Below are 23,568 nucleotides of genomic sequence, written 5' to 3' on the forward strand. Positions count from 1 at the left end.
TGAATGCTGCCCATAGGGGAGACTTGATGCTATAGAGGCATTACCTTTTTTTATGAAGATAAGATCATTTTGTCCAAATCCCTCTCCCTTTACTATGTAATGTGAGAATAATATGCAATGTGCCTATAACAGGCAGTGTGTGTGTGTGTGTGTGTGTGTGTGTGTGTGTGTGTGTGTGTACACTCTATGATGTACTTTGTATGTGTGTATGAGCATAGTCAGAATTTCTAAGGACTTAACAAAGTGATTCTAGAATTCATCTAGAACAGGGTTAGCAAACTAGAGCTGTGAAGCTAATTAAATTGCTTGATCTTCAAATGTGCTTTGACGATATAGTCTGAGGATACAGCCTCCATTCTTCCCTGGATGGTGTGCACAGCACAGACAGAGCTAATAACTGGTGGATATAGTCTCCGTTCTCCCCTGGATGCTCTGCACAGCACAGACAGAGCTAAGCACTGGTGGATACAGTCTCTGAGGATACAGCCTCCGTTCTCCCCTGGATGCTCTGCACAGCACAGACAGACCTAAGCACTGGTTAAAACCATCATCACCTACAAAGTTGACAGCATTTAACCTCCCAGTCTGGCAGAAAAACTCTAAATCAAGAGCAACAAACTGGTCAAAATAGGCAGGGATACATTGAAAAGGAAACAATGACAGTAGGCTCACTCTAATAGATACAGAAATAGGATAGATATAATGGCTCGGTGCTGCAATAACATTTACACAGGTTCATGAAACAAAACAAAAGCTTATAAACAGCATTGAGGAATATGAGATTTTTAGCAATCTACACAGGCAACATTTTAAACCAGTGAGGAAAGAATGGGATAGCTGGTGTAAGCTTGTAGAACATTTGTCTAAAAATTTCCAGATAGAAGCATTTTTCTTAAAAAGTGGGGTCAGCAGTTAAGAGCATTAGCTGCTCTTACAAACTTTAGGAGTTTGACTCCTAAAACCCACATGGTGGCTCATAACTATCTGTAACTCTAGCCCCCCGCAAAAAAAAAAAAACAAAAAACAAAAATCCCAGAATTTTCTCAAGTAAGGCATGGTGGCGCATACCTTTAATCTCAGCACTCAGGAGGCAGAGGCAGCAGATCTGTGAGTTCAAGGCCAGCCTGGTCTACATAGTGAGTTTCAGGACAGCCAGGGCTATGTAGAGACACCCTGCCTCAAAAAAACAAAAACAACAAAAAAAGAATCGTTTCATCTATGATGCACAATTAAAGCAAAGGATTGTTTTCTTTTTGTTGTTTTTTTTTGTTTGTTTGTTTGTTTTTCTATTGTTGTTGTTGTTTTTCCTGCTTGGATACTTAGAGATTTAACAAAAGCAGGGCACCTGGGTTAGGAAGGACCCACCAAGTAAGGCATGAGTGGGATGGAAGCTGGGCTCTAACTCCAGTCCTGGCCCACCCCTGGGGCTGGACCCTCAGGGCAGATGCTGAGATGTTCAGTTAGAATGCTCTTCACACCCAGCACTCAGTTAAATGTGTGCTGTGGAGACGCCGCAGTCACCTTTCTTTGCTTTTTACTGTGTATGTTTACTGGGTGCAGGATGACGTCTCGATGTGCATATAGGCACGTGGAGTGATTACTAAGCCAAGCAAGTTAACATATGCAACATTTCAGTCACTTGACTTTGTTGTTGTAAGAGTATCTAAAAATCTACTTGAGCCAAATCACCAGTATACAATACAGGCTGCTACACTTAAACCAGCCATCTGCTACACTGATCTTCAGATACAATGATGCTTTTGAAAAATATGGGCGGATACAGGAAATGCTCCTGATGTGTCAAAAGGAAAGTGCACGTGATGAACAGCATCTCCATGGGATTAAAACACAAATGTCATTGTATTACAGGTGCAATCCAGGAAAGTGGGTTGAAGGCGTACACATTACAATGTTGGCGATCACTGCGACAGCATTAGGGGGCACTTTTCATTCTCTTTGATGGCTCTTCACAGTCCCCCATCATCTACAGTGCACATCACTGTCTTTGAAATGACAAAAGGCTGAGGGTACTGCAAGAGGGTACTGCAAGGTGGTCCATGTGTTCAGTGTATGTAAGCCCCCTCATTAAAGTCCCATATCTACGCAAATGAGAAAAGGTTAGGAAATTAAAACGTATACTGAAAAAAAAACAACAGAAGGACTGTCTCGGACCTCATGTACAGGTATGCAGCAGGCACTTATTCACCAACTTCCTGGGTCTCGTCCCACAAACCGGTAGTGTCTTTTATGTGCTTGGTCCTTCGGGTATCACATATACATGTGAAGTCCCAAGGATTGAAGAAACCAGCCAAGTACCCCACTATTAATGCAGGTTCCAAAGCAGAGAAGCAAGACACCATGAGGGATAATTGTGTTCTAGTAAAGGTCTCCTCCAGAATCTGGTCCAATACAAAATGCTCAGGACAGAGGACTCTACAGAGGGGACCCTCGGGGTGGGGTGTCTGTGTGGCATGTTTCATACCCAGCTTATTCCTGTGCATGATCCAGCAATCCATGTCTCTTCTAAAGACAATGAAAAGAAAGAGTAAATGTGGGTGCCAATTAAGTGGAAGGCGGGACTGGGGACTTGCGTACACCTTTCAGTCTGATCAACTACCAGCAAATCAACTTTACATTGCTATTTAAAGAACAAAGTTTGACTAGCTTTATAATTTAAGTTTTAAAGCATAAATACTTGCAGCTTAATCTGCACTGGCAATGATTGTCAAAGCCTAGAATTCAACATTTACAAATTCTCATTCACACACACAAAACACACTATTATCACACAACTTGTGTCTTGAGAGAATCTTCTGCTTTTTAAATCTTTGGCCTCCCAGTCAATCCCAAGTTCAACCAACTTTTCCGAGTTCTGGTAGTTACCTGGACCACTGAGCATTGCCACAAGACTTCTTCTCTTTTGAAACATCCTTTTTTTCTAGATATTAGGCTAGCTACACCAGCTTGTTTCTTCTGTGGTGTATGTTGGTGTGGATTATCTATTGCTTGATTATTTCATGGACGTGTTTAGCTTCTTTGGGTTGAATTTTCCCTTCTAGTGCTTTCTGTAGGGCTGGGTTTGTAGACAGGTATTGATTAAATCTGGTTTTATCCTGGAATATTTTGTTTACTCCGCCTATGGTGATTAAAGTTTTGCTGGTATAATAGTCTGGGTTGGCATCCGTGGTTTCTTAGTGTCTGCATGAGATTTGTCCATGATCTTCTAGCTTTCATAGTCTCTATTGAATAGTCTGGTGTTATTCTGATGGGTTTACCTTTATATGTTACTTGGTCTTTTTCCTTTGCGGCTCTTAATATTTTTTCTTTGTTACTTTTTCTTTGTTACTGTTAGAGTTACTTTTAAAAGTCATGAGGTCAACAACTTGGACTACTATGCATGTAAGTGCTAATGCAAATTAAAGCCCAAGTTGACCTCCAGCAGCAGTTCATTCTATGTTGACAGTGAGAGAACACTTTGCCTGTTAGGATACTGTTACTCGTGGACTGAAATGCTGAAGAAACCCCTCCCCCTATTTTGTTTTTTTGCAAAAATCAAGGTATATTCTAGGGTTTCCTGGTTGACCTCAACAGATAAACTGAGATGATAGTTTTAGTTCAGAAATGATCTGAATGTAGATTTACAGTCTACGTGTACAGCTGGCTAAGTGAGATCGCTTTCACAGTTCTGCATGTATCCCATCGGCTCCTCATTAGTCACTGAACTCTTAAAACTGGTATTGTAACATTCTCACAATGTTTTGCACCAATTTTATAAACTTTACAGTGCAATATGTGTTCCTTTTCTGAGGCAAACCAAAGGTATATTTCTCAAGGTTCTGCTGCTATCAGCAGCGTTGATGGAGGATTTTTTATACATTTGTAATAGATAGAAATAAACCAGAAAAAAAGAAGAAAAAAAAAGTGGTGGAGGAAAAGGTGAACACTGCAAGAATACTCAAAAGGGCTGAGAGTTGCAAACGCCAAGAATGGCTTTGCATAGAAAATGGAATAGAACAGCTCTGAACTATAGCTTACTTTTCCTGGTTTGGTCTGACAGAATGATTGAATGCTTTTGTACAAAAATCAGAGCCTTAAAAACAAGGATTTGGTGAGATTCTAAAATGGTGTGCCACTTTGGCAAAACAGTTTGGTGGTTGGTCAAAATGCAAAACATTGTTACTCTGTTACTCAACAATTCTACCCTTAGGAATATATCCTCAAACTACTGAAAATGTGCACCTATGAAACATGTACATGAAGGTTTACAGCAGTGTGTTGCTAATAGTAAAAAAGTTAAAACAACTCAAATAGCTATCAAATACTGGAGAGAAATAAACTGCGGCTTATTCATACAATAGAATATTATTAAGACATAAAAATGAATGAGAAACTGACAGATTAAATGACTTTGGTGAACCTTCATAATTTCATTTGTAGATCTTTCCATTTCTAATTTATAAATATATTTGGGGTTATAAATTATAAATGTACTGCCTCCTGTCAACATTGTATACTTCTATTTGATGATTTCTGTGTCAAACATTATATGGAAATGTTTCCAAGTATTTTCTGTATTAACTGTGAATGAATAGAACAAAATAAATTGCCTGTGATGGAAAAAAAAAAAAAAGAACAAAGTTTGGGAATCCAAATTGAATCTACTGAAGCCCTTCGCAGGTTGTGCTTACCGCGTGAAAGTCAGGCAGTTGTTTGGGCTTGCTTTATTGGGGCGGGGGGTGCATGCCATGGCACACATGCGGAGGTCAGAGAACAACTTGTGGGCATCAATTCTCTCCTTCCACCAGGTGGGTTCCAGGGGTGGAACTCAGGTCATCAGGCTGGACAGCAAGCAACAATGCCCGCTGAACCATCTTGCCAGCTCAGTTATTTGGGCTTTCATGTCAGTTATCAAGACTTCCTATTGTAAGCCCAATTCTTTTAAGGAATTTCAGAAGAATTGGCGAGGTCGGTTGCTCAAGTGTTTCCACAGGCGGGCTAAAGCTTAAAATGTGAATTGTGAGTAAGTGGGGGCAAAAAAAAAAGGACATTGTAAAATGAGTCAGTGTGGGGAGCCAGATGCAGAAGAAGGCTCACAGTTTCAGAAGCCTTGCAGCTTCTAATTATTTCGAAAGCTTATTTTGTGTGTGTTTGGTTTTTTTTTTTTTGTTTTGTTTTGTTTGTTTTTAATGATTTTGGCACACAGAGAAACAACATCAGCCTGAGACACGAGGGTGCTCTGGTTTCATTTCTGTTGCTGTGGTAAAATACCCCAACCAAAAGAAAGAAGGAAGGGGTCACTTCCAGTTCGTGATTCCAGATTACAAGCCATCACTGTGGGGAAGTCAAGGCAGACACCTCAAACACCCACCCACAGTCAAGAGAGAAAGGGCCCACCTGCTTGTTTGTGCTCAGCTCAACTTCTCCCCTGCCCAGGGAGCGGAGATGCACATTGGCTGGGTTATTCCGCGTCAATTAATTAGGACAAGCAACCCAGTGTGGACAACCCTTCACTGAGGATTTCCTCGCGCAACTCTAGGTTAGGTTGAGCTGATAATTAAAGCTAACCATCACAGAAGGTGGTAGAAGTGTCTGTTCCTTTTAGGGTTACAGGTACAAAGATTCTATTAGTTCTCATTCAAGAGCTAGCAGGTGTGAAAAAAGGCTGTGACCAGCCTGTCCTCCACACAGTGTGCCCTGGCTGAAAGTTGTCGCCTTTTCCCTCCTCTTCGCCTGTGGTAGTTACGTCTCCGTGGCTGTGACAAAGTATCGTGACCAAAAACAACTTCAAGAGTTTATTTGGGGGTCTAGAGAGATGGCTCAGTGGTTAGGAACCCTGACTGTTCTTCCAGAGGACCTGGGTTCAATTCCCAGTATCCACATGGCAGCTCACAACTATCTGTAACTCCAGTTCCAGGGGACCTGACACTTTCACACACCAATGCACATAAAATAAATTTAAAGAAATGATTTAAAAAAAAAAAAAAAAAGAGTTTATTTTGGCCTGCAGTTCCAAAGGGCTAGAGTCCACCATGGTAGGGAAGGCATGCTGGTTGGAACAGGAAACTAGCTGGTTACAGTTCCCTTTACACAGAGGAAGCAGAGAGAGGGAACAGGAAATGGGCAAGGCAATTAACTCACAGCCGGCCCTTCAGGAGTGGACTTCCTCCAGCAAGGCTCCATATCCCAAAGGTATCATAACCTCCTCAAACAGTACCAATGACTGAGGATTAAGTGTTTAAATAGATGAGCCAGTGGGGAACAGTTCTCATTCAAACCACCACATCACCTGACCCTCTGCAGGCTCCTAGGAAGGATTTAGGCCTGGTGGTGAAATCCTGAGGGTGCAGCCACCATAATGGGATTGATGTTATCCTAAAAGAAAGAGACACCACTGCTTGGTCTGTAACCTCACACCATCACACTGGATCTTAGGGGCTCCAACATATGAGCCGGGAGGAGATAAACATCCGATCCATGATAGATGTGTAACGGAGGGCATGGTGCCCAATGTTAAGTGCCCAGTGAAGAGAGGTTGATAAGATCATCCTTGTCCAAGACGGGCTGTGGTGGCGCACACTTTTAATCCCACTGACCCTGGACTCCACAACTTCCAAAACTAAGAGATCTGTTGTTTAAGTCAGGACTTCTTGAACCTTTTCTATTCCTGGTATCTTTGTGCCTAACAAATCTTCATGTGACTTCAAGCAATAGTTATATAGAATATGACTATAAAACCAACACTTACTGGTAACAAACAATAAAGACACTTAACTAAAAGCAATTCTGCTATACATGGAATGTTTCCACCTATTAAAGATTAAGGCAAATTTGCATACTAATGAGGCCTGTGCACTTGTTTACTTTGACATGATGAGCGACATCTTGGCTGAACACTTGGCAGCACAGGATGTAAAACATCTTCAACATTTTTCAGAGTTGATCAATATTTTGATTTTATGATTGTCGATGCTAAGAACACCACTTGGCATGAATGTGTAGTAAAAATGAAAAAAGCAGAAGTATATTTAGGGCCATTTCAGAAATGGTTAGAAATTCTATCCGATTCCCAAAGCAAATTCATCAAAAAAATAAATAAATAAATAAAAATAAAACCCCTTTTAAAAAAAAACTCAATTCAGTGACTTAGACAACAATCTTGAAAAATCAAACATTTTCACACAATATAATCCTAAATGATGCTAACGTGAACTTGTATGCTGAGGAATGAAGGTAGGAGAACAAAATTCTTGACTTCTGTAATTAAACCATTGTGCTCTTAGAAGAGCTGAAACTTTTTTACTATCAGCAAAAACGCTAAAATTCCTAACACATCCTGACCCCAGGTGTCTGAAGCATGTCCTTTGACACTGGGAGGTGTGACGACGCACACAGTGAAAGTGAGCAGGGTAGGTGTTCAGCACCAAGACAACAGTGAAACCCCCAAAAAGAACATGTGCAGGCCCTGGCAGATATGGGGTTATGAGCCACAGTATAAGAAGCTATGGTGTATGCTGGTGTATGCTACCCAGCCTGGGACATTTTGTTATAGCAGCCCAAACCAACACACTACCAACCTTAAAGCTGAATGAGAGAGAGAGAGAGAGAGAGAGAGAGAGAGAGAGAGAGAGAGAGAGAGAGAGAGAGAGAAAGGGGGAAGAATGAATTACTGGTTACATAACCGAAAAGTCAGATGATGTTGACATGCTCATACTAGGGACACCAGCTTTAGAACATCTCATCCTATGTTCTTGGTCATGGTCCCCAGGCTGTTCGAGCAACCTTCCCAAGGATCACATAGTCTTCATCTCCCAGATTCTAGGTATCTTTTTTTCCTTTTCTTTCTGAGCCCTGACTGGCATGTTTTCTCACACCGAATATGTCTTGCCTTCCTTCGGCCAAAGAGCCCAAAGGACTATTCTAGGAAGCCACCCCACTCTTGAGGCGCCTCTCGCATAGCTACAAGATGCACTAGTTGGCACTCAGGAGGGTTCTGAAAGATCTGAGCTGCAGACAGCGCACATCCTTATTTGGAAAAGTCAGTCAGAAAACTGTCATCGGCAGGCAAAAACACCACAAAGTCAAAAAAGGAAGTTATATTAAGACACACTGCGCTGAAGGAAAATATAATTACAGAAGCCGGTTCCCCATGGCCAAACCGTGAAGAGATGAAAAGGGACAGACAAGGGCAATGGCCTGTCAAAAGCCACAGTGTCTGTGGCCACAAGGCCCATGGATGGACAGAGGAACCCAGTAAGTACACCCAACCTATTAAATACAACCTTTCCCCAGGGAACGCAGTGATCAAAATGGCATGGCAGAACACACGCAACCGTGAGGAACAGAACCCACCGCTGCTCTGTACTATATGAGGTGGCTGAATAATTCATTTAAAACCCTGTGGACATGTATTTTGAAACCTACTTATTGAAAGATTGCTCTGAAATGTACTACCAAATAATATAAGACAAATGGAAGGTAATGATTACAATATAAATGAAGAAAAAAAGAAATCATGGTCCCTACAAAACTACAAAACCTGTCATGGTCACTATAAAATGAGGATTCACCCAAAGCAAAGTATCCTCTCCCCAAACTGTATGAAGAACTCCCCAACTCTTCATGAGCACACATGGGCATCAATGTCACCACCAAGCATTGTACGAAACAGCCAATCAGAGTCTGCATGTCAGAAGCCCCGACTGACTCCTTTAGTAGGGAGTGGATAAGTAGCCCTTGCCTGGTGATAAAGTTGGAAAAGTATGCCAATTGCCTAAAGATAAAGCACAATTTATCTGTAAGCACAATTTGTCTCTGGGAAGAGCTGGGTGTGGTGGCACTTGCTAACACTCCCAGAACTCGGCAGGCTGAGGAAGGAAGAGCAAGATATAAGCCAGCTTGGGCTACACAAGAGACCTGGTCTCAAAATAAATAAATAAATAAATAAATAAATAAATAAATAAATAAACAAACAAATAAAACAAACCCAAAACAATCTGCCTCTGTCTTCCTGATTTACCAGAGGGAAATCACCCAGTCCAAAGACAGGCAAACTATTCCCTAGCATAATAAAATAAAAAGAAAAGCGCACATAGAAAAAACGAGGCAGAGTTGAAAAATTATATGAACAAATATAATTAAAACACTGTGTGCCCTTTACGAAAAAACTTCATGGGTCATTTCATCAGATACATTGTGACTAGAGAAAGTATTTATCATTTTCACTTTATTTTCAAACACAAATGTATATGAGGTTCTGGGCTACATTTGGCAATATTTTATAGTGATCTACCACGATGTTCTAATTTGACTTGGTATCGTTTTAATTAGTGTCTTGTTGCCGTGGTAAAAAAATCCTTTGCAAAAGACAATTTAAGGATGGGTGGGTTTGACTCCATCATGGCACAGAAGTCACATCCAGCAGTGACTGAAGGTGACTGTGTATACAGTCAGGAAACAGAGGAGGAGAAAAGCTCTGCTATCCTTTGCACAGTCTAGGGCCAAGCCAGTGGGACAGACGGTGCCACCTTCCTTGGGCAGGTCTTCCCACTTCACTTAGCTTAATCAAGATCGGCCATACCTGTGAGGCTAACCTAATCTGAGTGATCCCTCTCAGATAAGTTCATGGGCTTGTCTCATAGGTGACTCTAGATTCTGAGACCTCAACAGTCAATATTAGCCATGAAAGGTACCATCCCAGATGATCGAGAATACTGCGAGACTCACTGCCTTCATATTCGTCAAAACTCAATGAATTAAAAAAAAAAAAAAAAATCCAAGATCTGTGCATTTCAGTAAAGGAAAATATCTCTAATTAACAATGTATATTTAGTGGGAAGTCTATAATTTATTTTCAAATGCACCAAAAACTAAAAGATGTAAGGGCAAATGGACAGAGGAGATAAACCAAGTGTGCCAAAATGTTAATGCATACTGTAAGCGAGAGGAATAAAGATGTTCCCTATCAAGTTAAGTTTATCAAATGTTCGAAAATGGTCATGGTAAAATGGGAGGGAAACATTAGGTAAGTTTTCAATGTCACTGAAAACAGTTAACATAATATTGCGCAGCCATTAAAATGATTGTTAAAATATTTAAAGACATAGGGAATTTTTCATAAAATCTTACTCTTCAATGTAAAAAATAAAAACCATATATAATCTTAACACGATTAAATATTTTTGCCTTGAAAATGTTTGGATGCTAATACACTTTGAAGATGCCAACACAGGGGGTCTGGATAGCTGGCTCAGCAGTTAAGAACACTTGCTGCTTTTCCAGAGGATCCTGGTTCAATTCCCAGCACCCACAGGGCTTCACACAGCCATCAGTAACTCCATCCAGTCCCTGGGTATCCAATGCCTTCTTTTGACCTTTGTAGTACCAGGCACACACATGGTACACAGACAACAGACATACATACAGGATAAACACTCATATATATATATAATAATAAAACAAATCTTTTTTAAAATCAAAATGCTCATAGCTATTTGTCAATGAGTAATAGATTTACGAGTGACTACAGATTTTTTACAAATTCCATTAAAAAGTCAAAATTAATAGATGTTCCTTGAGGCACAGTGGGATGATATGCTGATAAACTTATAGTAGATAGAAAATATTCTACTTTTAAAAAGTGCTTTATTTTTCTCTGCCACATGGCACAGCCGAGCAGCACAGCACATGGAGGGTGCTGGGGACTTTCACTCATGCCCACAGCTGACTGGGAGCTGAGCTGCTGCCCAGCACAGCACAAGAGGGTGGTGCCCCCGTCAAACACCCCTGGCCCAGGAAAAGTTCAAACCCCGAGATTCCGAGGACAGCTCCTACTGAATACACGCTGCTTTTGCAACACAGCAAAGCTGATAACTCCCAAGTCAAAGCCCTTCAGTCAAGGACGACCCATATTATTCTTTTGAATCAGGAAAGATTTTCATTTTAGGAATCGTAGAATCATTCAACATCCTAATTAATAACTCTCTGTCTTCCCACCTGCCAGTGATGGGTTGAGACTGAGGGGCCCTGAGCCTTACACCACACAGAAATCACCAGGAAATTAAACAGGATTAACCTCCAGACAAGATTAGCTAGCTCTGTGTGGCTGGGGCCCCTCATGTACATCTTTGCAGAGGGCAACATGGGGACCCAAAGGGCACTTGGGGCAAGCAAACGAAAGTCCCAATCTCTAATTGCCTTCCTGGGCTCTCCTAGGAGAAGTATAACGTCCATGTGACTTACTGACCCAAATCTGCCTAGATCCCTGTTATCTACAGTCACAGCCTAGTTCCATTAATCATCCACCACACTGCTCAAACACGGGCCTGGCTGGCACCGTGCAGAAAAGCCATTCCAGTTCTAAGGCAAAATCTCCAGTAATTCCTGTCTCCAGGCCCCTAGATCCTTTCCTCCAAGCATTTACTAGGCCACACCCCAAATGGTGTTGGGGAGAGCTTGCCCCACGGTTTTATGATTCTTATGGACCAGAAGCTTTCTCTGAGAATCACAAGTGATTTAATTACGCAAAGGCAGTAACTGGACTATAGAGGAGGGGCAGGATGTGTGTGTGAGAAGCCCCTACAGGCCACTGGGCAGCTCTGATGCTGAAGAAGGGCTGGCCAGCCCTGGTAAGAGGTAGGCACGAACCTGTGCCCGGTGAATGGCAACCCGGGAGCAGAAGGGCTTCAAGAGCAATGCTGCCCTGGGGGCTAAGAATGGGCAGAGGGCAGGACAGATCTTGGGGCTGCAGCAGCTGGCACCAGCAGGCCCTCAGCCATCTTAAGCATGGCTTGGTGAGGAAGATGGCTAGGAAAGAGTTGTTGCACTGGGAGCAGCATTCTTTGGAGGCACACAAACCACCTAAGCTTTAGGTGGTGAAAATCCAAGAAGGCAGTTTCCTTATCACCAGCGCTGAGTGCCCTTCTCTAAGAAAATGCTCTGGGTAGGTAGCTTGCTATTCCAAAGCACAAATAATGTCTGCCACTGTATTATATTTATGAGACAGAATATCTCACAACTTGGAAGCATGATCAGCTGCCAGACCAAATGTTTCCAGTGCAGCCCCCCTCAAAAGCGAATTGAGAGAGCCATGATTTGAGCCACCGTTATCTGCTAGACCGACCGCCACTTGGGGAACGCGAGGCTCCAGCCTCTGATGCTGGGACAGCGCAACAGACCGGGGAAAGGGTCCTTCAGCAGCCTGGCAGCACTGAGCAAGCTCCAACAGCTGGCACCTTGCTGAGGCTGAGGCTGCAGCAAGGTGGTGGACCAACTCACTAGGCAAAAAACCACACAGCCAGGGACAGAAGCGGCCTCATCAGGCACCGTTCTGTTGACATGCAGGGCTATAGCGCTTTTGAGCTGTGCCTGTGTGTGTGTGTCCATGGGGGTGGGAGCAGATATGTCCATTACTTGCAGAGCCTTATTTGGGGGCCTCTAAATGACATCTATAAGCAGCTCCTCCACAGCTGTGATCAAGACAACTTGTAGAAAAGTTCATTGGGGCTTACAGTTCTAGAGGGTCCTGGACCATCATGGCAGGAAAGATGGTAGCGAGCAGGCGGGCATGGTGCTGGAGCAGTAGCTGAGAGCTCATAACAAGTTGAGGCAACAACCACAAGTCAGAGGGAACTAACTGGGAAATGGCATGGGCTTTTGCAACCTCAAAGCCTACCCCAGTGACACCACCTTTCACAAAACCACACCCCCTTAATACTTCCCAAACAGTTCCATCACTGGGGACCAAGTATTGAAACACGTGAGCCTATGGGAGTCATTCCATTCAAACCACCACACCACTTGGACAGGAACTTTCTTATTTATAATTAGGAATAACAGTAATGACTGGCCCTGAGTGTGATGGTGAATATCCCAGCACACCATAGGGGTATCTCTGTGAGTTCAAGGCCAGTCTGTTCTATATACAGAGTTCCAAGCCATTCAGGGATAGTGAGACTGTCTCAAAAAAAAAAACAAGCAAGTAATAGCAATAACTTCCTTAGAGAAAGGGTTCCTGTAGGGATGAATTACAGTCATGTGCTTAATAAGTGACAATCACAATAAGCAGAACTTAGGGTAAAAGCAATTATGTCTTTTCTTGGTCAGAAAAAGAGTCACTATGAATCACTCTAGCTTTCTTCTCTCTGGGAGAAACCCAATGTTCAGAAAAAAAAGTGTTTTCCATTCTGCATAGAAATGTATACTTGGAGGGCAGAACCAACTCTGTGGGTTTCTGCATGTTCTTTCTGGATGATTTAGAGCAGTACCTCACAGCTCACACAGTGTCTTTTTGGGAAACCGTCTTGCTATTATTACCTGCTTATACTCATAGGAGAGACTTTACCAGTCGAACTTTCCCACAAGAAGAAGGTATTACTTCCATCACCACGGGAGCTAAGTAGGTCAGGCTTTGCATGATGCTGCTAAGTACAGGGGAGATCCAATGGGAGCAGTGATTTCACACATGATTTATGAGATATGTCAAACCACCAGAATACAAGTTGCAACAATGTTCTCTCCACACTGTCCGATCCTAACCATCAGAGGGGAAAGTCTAGGCCTTTCTTCAACATAGTAAAATAAAATGAGTGGGAAGGCTGACACTATCTAAATTAATCAGCTTTGTGGGGATTCAGGTCTGGGATGGCCCCGTGAGACAGCCCCAGGCAGCTTGCCTTGCATCTGCCCCCAAGACATCCCTCCAATGGCTCTACCTCTCTCTCGGGCATTTTGACCAACTCTTCTCTTTCCAATCCCCTGACCATTTCTGGGTTTTCACTTTTTCTTCTCCAAAACTGAAAACCAGACCCGAGAAGCTCAGCCTCCTTCACAAGGCTTCCCCTTCGCTCGGTAGGAACATTTCCTGCCTTGTTCTAAATAAGAGAATTGTGACTGAAAGTAGATCAGTATTCCAGAGTGGAGAATGTCTTCATGTAGCTGGCCAGTCTCTTCAGGCTATAGACCATACAGATTTTCTAGGTACTTCCAAAACAATTAGAACGAAACAAAGAAGAAAGAGACAGAATGGAGGAACTGAAACTTTCCAACCTGTGTTTTCTCAGGTGGTCTCTGGGTCCTAGAGACTGCACTTTCTGTCACCTGTGGGCGATGCTTCTTTCTGCATGGCCACATCATTATTATTGCTCAATTCTCCATCACTTTGGGGGCCCCTGGAGGCCTACTCTCCCAACCTCAAGGACATCTGTCTTCTGTCATCATTGATTCTTCTCTCTGTTCACTCCACGCGTGTACCGCCCAGCCACCACACACCATCCTTTCTTCCTTCTCCTCTCCCACAGCCTCAGGAGGACTTGATCATCTGGACGATTTCTAGAACGCCTCCACACTGGGGGCATCACCTTGGTGTGGCTTCTCTTCGATCAATGCTGAGCTATCTAATAACATGGCGGGCTGAGGGAAGGGGGAGTCAGTACCCATGTGCACGTGCAGGAATTAGGAGGAGGAGGACGAGGGGGAGGAAGAGGAGGACGAGGAGGTCAGGTGTCCTGGTCTTTCACTCTCCCACCTCATTCCCAGGAGACAGGGTCTCTCACTGAAACTGGAGCTTGGCTGAAAGCCGGCAAGTGGTCCTCCTTGTCTCTGCCCCCTTATAGCGCTGGGCCTGTAGGCCCACATGGCCACGCCCAGCTTTTTACAGGGTTGTCGGGGACTTGAACTCAGGTCCTCATGATTGTGCTACAAGTACCCTTACCCACTGAACCATCTCCCCAGCTCCCTTCCGTCTACTTTACTTCTATCATTAATTAAATTTGTTCACTGATCATTTCACATATGTGTATTGTGTGATCTGATCACGCTCACCACCGCCCTCTCTTACTTCCCTCTCACCCCTACGAAACCCTACTCCCCTTTCTACAAAACTCTTTTCTACATTCATCTCTTTTTCTTTTGTTTTGTGATCCACTGAGTGGAAATAGGGCCGTCTATATGAACATGGCTTTAGAACTATCCATTGGAGCCTGAGGGGCTCACTGGTGGCTTTGCAAGTGAATACAGACTCCCCTCCCCAGGAATCTATCTAGTTCAGCAGGGAAGGATCGGACCCCATAAACAATGCCCCCCATCCATGACGGACTGTTGACAGGGCAGTTGTGTAAAGGTCTGGTACAGCTGCCGCTGTGTTTGACTACAATGGTTGTGTCACCTCCAGAAGGTGGCATGTTGTAGCCTTTGTCCCCTCCTCTGCGCTTTTTCATTCATCCCGTTCCTTTTTTTCATAAGGCTTCCTAAGACGTAGTCGGGGAGGTGTAGACATTATTCCGGGCTGAGCGCTCCTCCATCACTTATTCTCAGCACCTTAAGCAACCACGAGTCTTCTACATTCACCACCGTTCACTGCTCTCCAGCTACTTTTAATGTCACTTATGCACCTGCAATAGGGCTCCCTCTCTGGCTGAGGTACACATTCTCTGCTGTGTGCAGCCTTGCAGGTGTGTGGGCATTGCTACCTGTGGAAGAATGGGCAGCACAAAGCCACGTGCCCATTCTGCTAGTCACCCATGTGTCCTTAACACGGTCTCCCTAATAGACACTTTTTAAAACACTGACTATCAGTGTTCCAATCACACTGTTTGCAGAAGTCAAAAGGTGAGTACACCCAAGTGTCTGTCAAAAGATGGGTGGATAGCGACAACATGGTCCAGACCTACATTGGACTTCTCAGGCAAAATAAAGAAGACAATTCTGATGTGAGATGGAAACACACACCAATACTATAGGATTCCACTAGCACACAACACCTAGAATATACAAATCCACAGACACAGAGAAGAAAGCCGGGTTACCACTGGCTGGTGAGGGACCGGGGGAGTAAACCAACTACTGCTTAAGACGTGCGGAACACCTCGCTGGGGTTAGGAAATGTTCAGGGGACAGTAGTGATGAGTAAAACCACTGAGTGGCACACGCAATGGGAGTTAAAATGCCAACTTGTGCATTGTGTATACTTACTATAATAAAAAATATATACGTAGATCCAGATTGGTCTCTTTGAAGAGTTGGAAAGGCACACCCACAACTCTCATAGGGGTGTCGCGGCTTTAGTCTGGGGTGTCACCGTGGACCCTCGTGATTTACTGCACTTGCACCCCCTGCAAAGCTATACATTCCCTTTTCTCTCCTTTTATGGCCTCACAGCTAAGATTAGCCAGCTCTGTTTTCAATCTGTAAAACACACGCTGGAGCGGACTCCTACTGTTTATAAACGTCGTGAAGGCAGCTTTTAAACACACCAAAGCTCCAGCAAGGATTTTCTCCAATGGCTTCATTTTTTTTTTTAATGGTAATACACTTTTTATAATTTGTATGTTCTTCCACCTCCTCTACTGATACTTCAGGTCTGTCTATTCGAATAAACTACTATAGGCATGCTTCCTTTCTAAGTAAATAATTTCTTCCTCACTCCTCATGAAAAGGTATTTCTAAAATTTGCTCAAAAAAAAAAAAAATACCAGTGGGAGAAATTTCAATCGTTCACAGAGTTATTAAATCTTAAGATTTGTTTTACATTCATGAAAATACCTTCTGTAGTGTCTTCTACAGTTGTTTTATATGCACACACGCTCACACAACACTGTCTCGTGGAAATATGGGAAGAAGAAAAAAGGCAGGCACAGAAGGAGCTGGAAAGGCTGGAGATAAGAAAACAGGGACCTAAATCAGGAAAAGGGCCCGAGTCTTACCTTCTCTTCCTAGCACAGTTCGAGCATGTGCTCCCCTAAACCCCTAGAAGCCACAGGCCAAGGTCTAATGTTTTCTGAGACCCTGGTAGAAATAGAAAGCCTATTTTCACAACAATCAGCCATTCATGACCATTGTACTTTCTCTAGAAATGTGTGCCAATTACATGCCTTTCCAAAGGTCCCCTGCTTGCGCAGGCAGCTCGCCCTTAAATAAGGGCCTCATTATGGCACTCTGCCTTTTGAAATGTTTTCTTCTCCTGAGACTCTTTTCATGCTGCTGATAACAAATGGGGAACCTCTTCAATTGCCCTACAAGCGGGGTTTCAGAGTGCCCTTTGGGGAAGTGCTCTCACTCTGAATTAATGATGGAGAAAAGGGTTTAAGTATATAGGGTCCTGGCCATAGGAAGGTGATAAAAGCAAATAGCCAGTATTCTGGCCCAATCTGTAATCAGCAGGATTCTTTCAGAATGCCTTTTTAATCTGACTCTGCCATATGGCTCAAAACCTGCTAAGGGCTTAAAACAGAATGGACTGAGCCCCAGGAAAAACATTTGACAGTGCTGCATAATTTTCTTCCTCCTTGAGAAGAGCAAGCACTAACTTGTGGACACTAAGCCTCAGAAGCTAATCTCCTCCAAATCGTCTGGATTCACAACCTAAAAACCGGTAACAGTTGTCCACTTTCCCCTACATCCCAACCCTCGCCCCTTTTCCCCTTCTCTTCCTCGGGACTGAATGACTGTCCCAGACTGTAGAAACTGGATGGAGAAAGGGAGGGAGTTTTTGTACACGGTTGGTATATTCTGTCTCCTCAACTCTATTTTGAACACCTGTTGTCAGGTTCCCTAGGTATCAGCAAAACGTACAGATCCCATGCTCCCAAGCCACCGCCATTATATACTGTCTGATCGCAAACACCGAGTGACCTATGCCGAAGCATGGACAAGTTTCAGGATGCCTCAACAGCACCCAAGGCCACAGCTCTGTGCTCAAGCACGCCTTTATAGATTTACCAAGTTGTATGACTTAAAATATCAAGGCAGAAGCATAATCAATCTGAAAGATGACCCAAATTTTATGGTCGAAGGAACGTTCTATAAATGATCTACAGAACCAGAAAACTTAAGATTATTTTTCCCAGGGAAATATGAGGTGAGCCCTGCCAACTGGAAAAGGAAAAAACAAACAACAACAAGACAAAAAACCTCACAGTGGCACAGCAGCCACCATCACAGTGCTGAGAAGGGAAGTCAACGAAAAGCTTTGTCAGACACCGCCACAAACTCTCCCCAAAGGGCATCGTGACAGCTTTTATCTTCTGCACATAAAAAGTGAACAAGCCGGATTTTAAAACCCTTTATCCAAATCCACGGTTTGGAAGCCAATTACAGGAAGATTGGCCTTCTTCAAAACAATGAGAGTATTTTATTACCACTGCAAAATGCTACCACATCTCAAGATCTGGAACATTTTATCAGCCCATCCCATCAGAAGAGATACTTCCTAACCAAACAGAACCCTCAGAGACACGAATGGCCTCTTCTGTGTTTCTGCTTCTGGAAACAACACCTGCGTGTTTGTGGCAGATGTGTCTCTGCAAAAGGACCCAGGGCAAGCAGAGAGAGACATAACACCTCCTTCCTGTCCCATGTCCTCTCTGCAGGAGCCAGACTTCCTCAAGGCTGCTGACCCAGGGTCAATGGGCAGAAAATAGTCTCTCTTTGCACCTCCTCAGCCCTCCTGCCTCCAGCCACCTCTATTTTTGTTCCTGACCTGTGTTTTGTATTCACGGATTATGGGGCCTTTCTTAGGGGAAGGTAAGGCATCACTAGAGTCGGCTCAGTTACCACCACTGGGATAGTTCATGAACCCAGCACCCTCAAGAGTGAGATATTCAATTTGCCTTTGTGAAAACTAAAATGTAAAACAATAGAAAATAAAGATCACTGCTATAGAAGAATATGGCATTCCAGACTCCTGCAAGTTCAGCGGCAAGGACAGGAAGCATGCTGAGGTGACTCATGGTATCCCCCATGGCAGGTCCAACGCAGTTAGAATACTTCTTCCAAAATGCTTGGGAGCAGAAGTATTCAGATTTCAAGGTTGCCTCCTTCCCAGATATTAGAATATTAGCACATATAAAATAAAATATCTTGAAGAACCAAAATCTAAACATAAAATATATATATATATATATATATATATATATATATATATATATATATGGCACACACTGAAGGTAAATTTACACAGTATTTTAAAATAATTTTGGCTGGGCGGTGGTGGCGCACGCCTTTAATCCCAGCACCCAGGAGACAGCCAGGCAGATCTCTGTGAATTCAAGACCAGCCTGGGCTACAGAGTGAGATCCAGGAAAGGTGCAAAGCTACACAGAGAAACCCTGTTTTGAAAAACCAAATAATAATAATAATAATTTTGATCACAAAATAGTTTGGGGTATGGAATTTTCCATCTGTGATGCTCAAAAAGTTTTGAATTATGGAGCATTTTTTACTTTGGGATTAAGGATGTGCAATCTGTATTTCTGACTCTCACATACTCTTTCAGAAAAGCCACGGGACTTGTTTTTGTTTTCTTTCTTTCTTTTTCCATGTTTTTAGTGTAATTATAGAATATAGGTCAGTTTTTTTCCTTGTGTCTGAGGCTCCCGATAACAGGCAGTCCCTGGGGACTCTACTGTAGGGCTTGGTGGCTGACTATTCCGTGGTGCTAACTCTGCCCCCCTCACTGGTAATCAGGGAGCCAGTGCCTCCTTTGTGCCCTGTGAATATCAACTCATTAGAGGACAGGACACTAGACAACCATGGCCATTAGAAATGGGTGAAAGCCACCTTCGTGTAGAAGGGGTCTCTGAGGTGTGAATACATCTCACTGGATATATGCCTTAGGATTTACTATAGACGGTTCTTCAGAATTAAGGGACTTTTTAAGCTGACAACACCTGGATGCTGGACAAGCTGAACATCACCACCTAACGTGACAAAGACACTCTCAATTTCTGTTTCTCTTCCTCCCTTGCAAAGGCTCTAAATGTTTCCTTTCTCCCCCAAGAAAAGTTTGCTTCCATACTTCGATATTGCTGAAAATCCACCTGCATACGGATTTTAATCCCTTGCCTTTGATAAACCACATTCTTTGTTCATGCCTAGCAAAGATTAAGTCCTACAGCAGGAACATGGGGAGGGCTATAAAGCACTACAACCTCCATGAATGCCAACCCCCCTCCCCCAAGAGACCCGAGTACTCTGTGCCAAAGCCTAGGCACCTGCTGTGCAGGAGATGAATGCTGTCACACTGCATACAGGGCAATTCTCAGTCTGCAAGTTCACCTAACAAGTGCACGGAGACAGTCACGTGAGAGCTGTGTGTTCCAACTCGCCAGGCAGCATCCAGAGACACGTCCTGTTCTGTGAAGGGCTGCTGTGTGCTCTCAAGGAGGATGAGGGTTTTTGTCTTTAAAAGGTGGGTTAAACATTAAAAATAGTTGTAATCTGTCACAAAATGGGTCAGGTTAACCTGAAGCCCCCCCCCCCCCAGAGATATCCTGGAAGGATCAGAGCTACACACTGGCTCAGGGTGGTTTTCTGGGACAAGGTCGGTTCCAGGGAAAGCGAGCAGAGAAGACAGTGATGGTCCTTGAAGTGTTCTCAGCAGAAGGTACAGCTGCCCATACTATTCGTCTTTCAGAAAGAGTAGCAAACGTAAAGTGCCTCCCCCCCCGCCCCCACCCAGTACCTCCTCACTTACAGAGGAGAGGGAATGAAAGAGTTAACACTGATGTTCTGTGCTCATGCGGACATTTTCATATCAAGTGTAACAGCAGCAAGCAAGTCCAAAAGAGCCACTGCAAACACGGCAACAGAAAGTCTGGGTTCTAGAACCTCTCGCTGTTACCTGTGTGACTTCAAACAGCTCCTTGGGTGAAATTGGGGGATTTATGGAGAAGCTGCCGCCTAACTCCAGAGTAGGGCTGAGAAGCAGCCATAGCATGGTAGCATTCGGAGGGCCACGTGGCGCTATAGAGTTAATGTGGCCATCTTCATAGACAGGTTCCCCGGGGACTCCAAAGCAATGTGTGTGGTGACTAAGGGCTCCAGCCGCCCAGCAGTTAGTGGAGGGCGAGGCTGCTCACACCAGGGGGCCTCTTTGATGCTGCCACAGAGGATGCATCAAAGAGCGAGGGCAGGCGGAGCCTTTCAGATGTATTCCACCTGTAAACCACTCTCTTCCCACCACCACGGCTGAACAGCTTTCTTCCCACAAGTACACCTGCACTTCACACCTCAACAGAGACAGAGCTGACAAGAAAATAGACGACAGGAAAGAACACCACACGGAGAAATGGGGAAGGGTAACATCGGCATACTGTCGCTCCGGGGAGCCCGGTGGGAATGGCTACAGAAACGTAGGAAAATGAAAAGGTGTGCAACCGCTCCCCATAGAAACCCTATGAGATGATCTGGTTCCCTTCTCCTCCCTGACATCACTGCTGTGCTCCACAGGTTGGTTTGCCGTCCTCGGGTTACAAAGCCCAGGCCGAGGACTGAATCATTTATGCCTTCCATATTCACAACAGCTGTGAGTATGCACATAGGCAACGCTTTATAAAGATGATTGCTTTAAGCGAGAGAGTGAAGGAAGCGGGGAGAGAACTATCTGGAAGCAGGTCCCTAAGTCTACAGGAAAGCATCAGGAACGGTAATAGCATGAAAAAAATTAACATACTCTAGAAACTTAAAAACTATAACCAGATACTATGCTGTGAGGTGGCCTTGAATCAGTCCCAATTCACAACACACTCCCAGATGTTTTTATAGTGTATGGCACAGTCTGGGGCTCACACTGCTGTGTGTGCCATGAACCCAAGGCTAGGACCAGTCTTCACTTGGACCATGTCTCAGGAACGTTTGCATGAGCCCCTGAGGGATGAGGCTGGATCCCTTCACAGCAAAGAACAGTCTTCTCAGCTGAGACAGCAACCCACTGCAGATGTAGCATCCGCCTGGGCCCACCAGGGCACACTTCCCGAGTGTGGGATAGAGGGTGGGCTGCCTGATACGTCCTGAGGGATGAAATCCCGTGCCTTCAAACAAGAAGTCTCAAACATCCTTCTGCATCCAGAGAGAAGCAGCAAGCTCACTTTTAAGGCTGCAAGTAAGCCAAAATCCAAATGCCAATAACTTTATTTTAAATAATGATTTTTTTCCAATTTAAAAAAATCTTGGGGGATGAAGAGATGGCTCAGCATTTAAGTGTGCATACTCTCTTCCAGAGGCCAGGATTTGGTCCAGTTCCCAGCACTTACAAATGCTTGTAACTCCAGCTGCAGGGGATCTGGCAGCCTGGCCCCCACAGGCATGTGCACATGTGGCATACATTCTCCCACAAACATAAATACATACAAACATACGTATTCATATATGAAAATAATGAAAATAAACCTTTGAAAAAATTTAGCCTTTACAACGAATCCAAGAATTAGAAAAACAAAACATACACACACATACATATATATATACAGGTAAATAAAAATAATGGAAATAAGTCTTTGAAAAAAATTTAGCCTTTACAATTGAATCCAAGAAAAACAACTGGATTAGAAAAACAAAACAAAACCAAAAATCCCACGTGCTTTTAAATGGGATCTATCCAGCACACACTGGCATTTTATGAAAACCGTCTTTCCCATGGAGTGCCCTTGACACCCAGTTCCAAGTGTGCATAATGACTTCTGTCTAAACCATGCACAGCCTCAGCCAGGCAACCCCTTGGCCTGTCTGGACCTTTGGCTCACTCACTCCACTCTCCTCCATGCCTAAGTGTGTCCAGGCTTCTGCTGAAGTCAGCAGCAGAAGCTGGGATTGGGAAGGAAAATCGGCCTCTGATTTTAGTTGCATTCCACTCTCTCTATCCAGAAGCTCCAAAGAGCCATGTTGGAGACGCAGATGTGACTGTCTGCCCACCTCATCTGCTGGCTTCTCGCTGTTCTTCACGGCGCTGTACTTAGGTCCTCCCTACAGTAACTATGACTACAAAACTCTGAGCCTCCTCATGCTTTCAGAGTAGACTACACACCCAGCGTCGGGTACCAATACCCCACCCGTGGATCGTATTGAACATCAATTCTAGTCCTGATCTGTGACCTCAATTTCGGTCTCTTTCTACTGGGATTAACAGTTGAGATGGAAGCAAGGAAATTTTATCAGTTACCCCAAGAACCTATGTGTCTGCAAAATAAAAATTACGGCATTTTTAAAGTGTGCAATAGTATTTTCCCTGCCTGTACAGATGTGTATGTAGCATGTGATTGGGACATAAGCCTGGTCTCCATGGAGGCCAGAAGGGGGCCTTGGATCCTTAGGAACTGGAGTTACAGGCAGTTGCAAGCCACCATGGGGGTAATGGAAACCCTGGTCCTCTTAAGTGCTCTTAACCACTGAGACATCTCTGCACCTTAAGGCTGGAAACAGTTTTACTCTTCATAAACTGTTCCGGGTGCCTTCCTGTGAGACAAAGCTCTGTCAGTCCTTTCTTAAGCTTTCCCCCAAATCAAACATGAAAAAAACTCACAATGGCCAAAGAAAACCATAAAACTTGAAAAAGTTCTACTTGGACATCGCACGGAAAAATATCAGTTCTCTTGGTCCACGCACCACCAGTATGTGGAAACTAAAATGTTAAATAAACAAGATGGTAACAAACCGTCCAAAATGACCACCCAAATGTACAGGCGACTTTTAGAAGTAGTCGAGATATTGACGCATCTGACTCAACAATCAACTATTTCAATGCTCCCACATAGCATGTGTGACAATGTTTAATCTGACCTCATATCTAGTATGGTGCCC

General features: G+C 43.8%; 1 protein-coding gene across 1 annotated transcript in view; it reads right to left on the reverse strand.

Annotated features, from left to right (window-relative positions):
- Mtcl1 (microtubule crosslinking factor 1) overlaps window positions 1-23,568 on the reverse strand; it is a 110,625-nt gene that overhangs the window by 56,118 nt on the left and 30,939 nt on the right.

Source organism: Peromyscus leucopus, chromosome 13 (genome assembly GCF_004664715.2).
Source record: "Peromyscus leucopus breed LL Stock chromosome 13, UCI_PerLeu_2.1, whole genome shotgun sequence".
In the NCBI taxonomy this organism is placed as follows: domain Eukaryota; kingdom Metazoa; phylum Chordata; class Mammalia; order Rodentia; family Cricetidae; genus Peromyscus; species Peromyscus leucopus.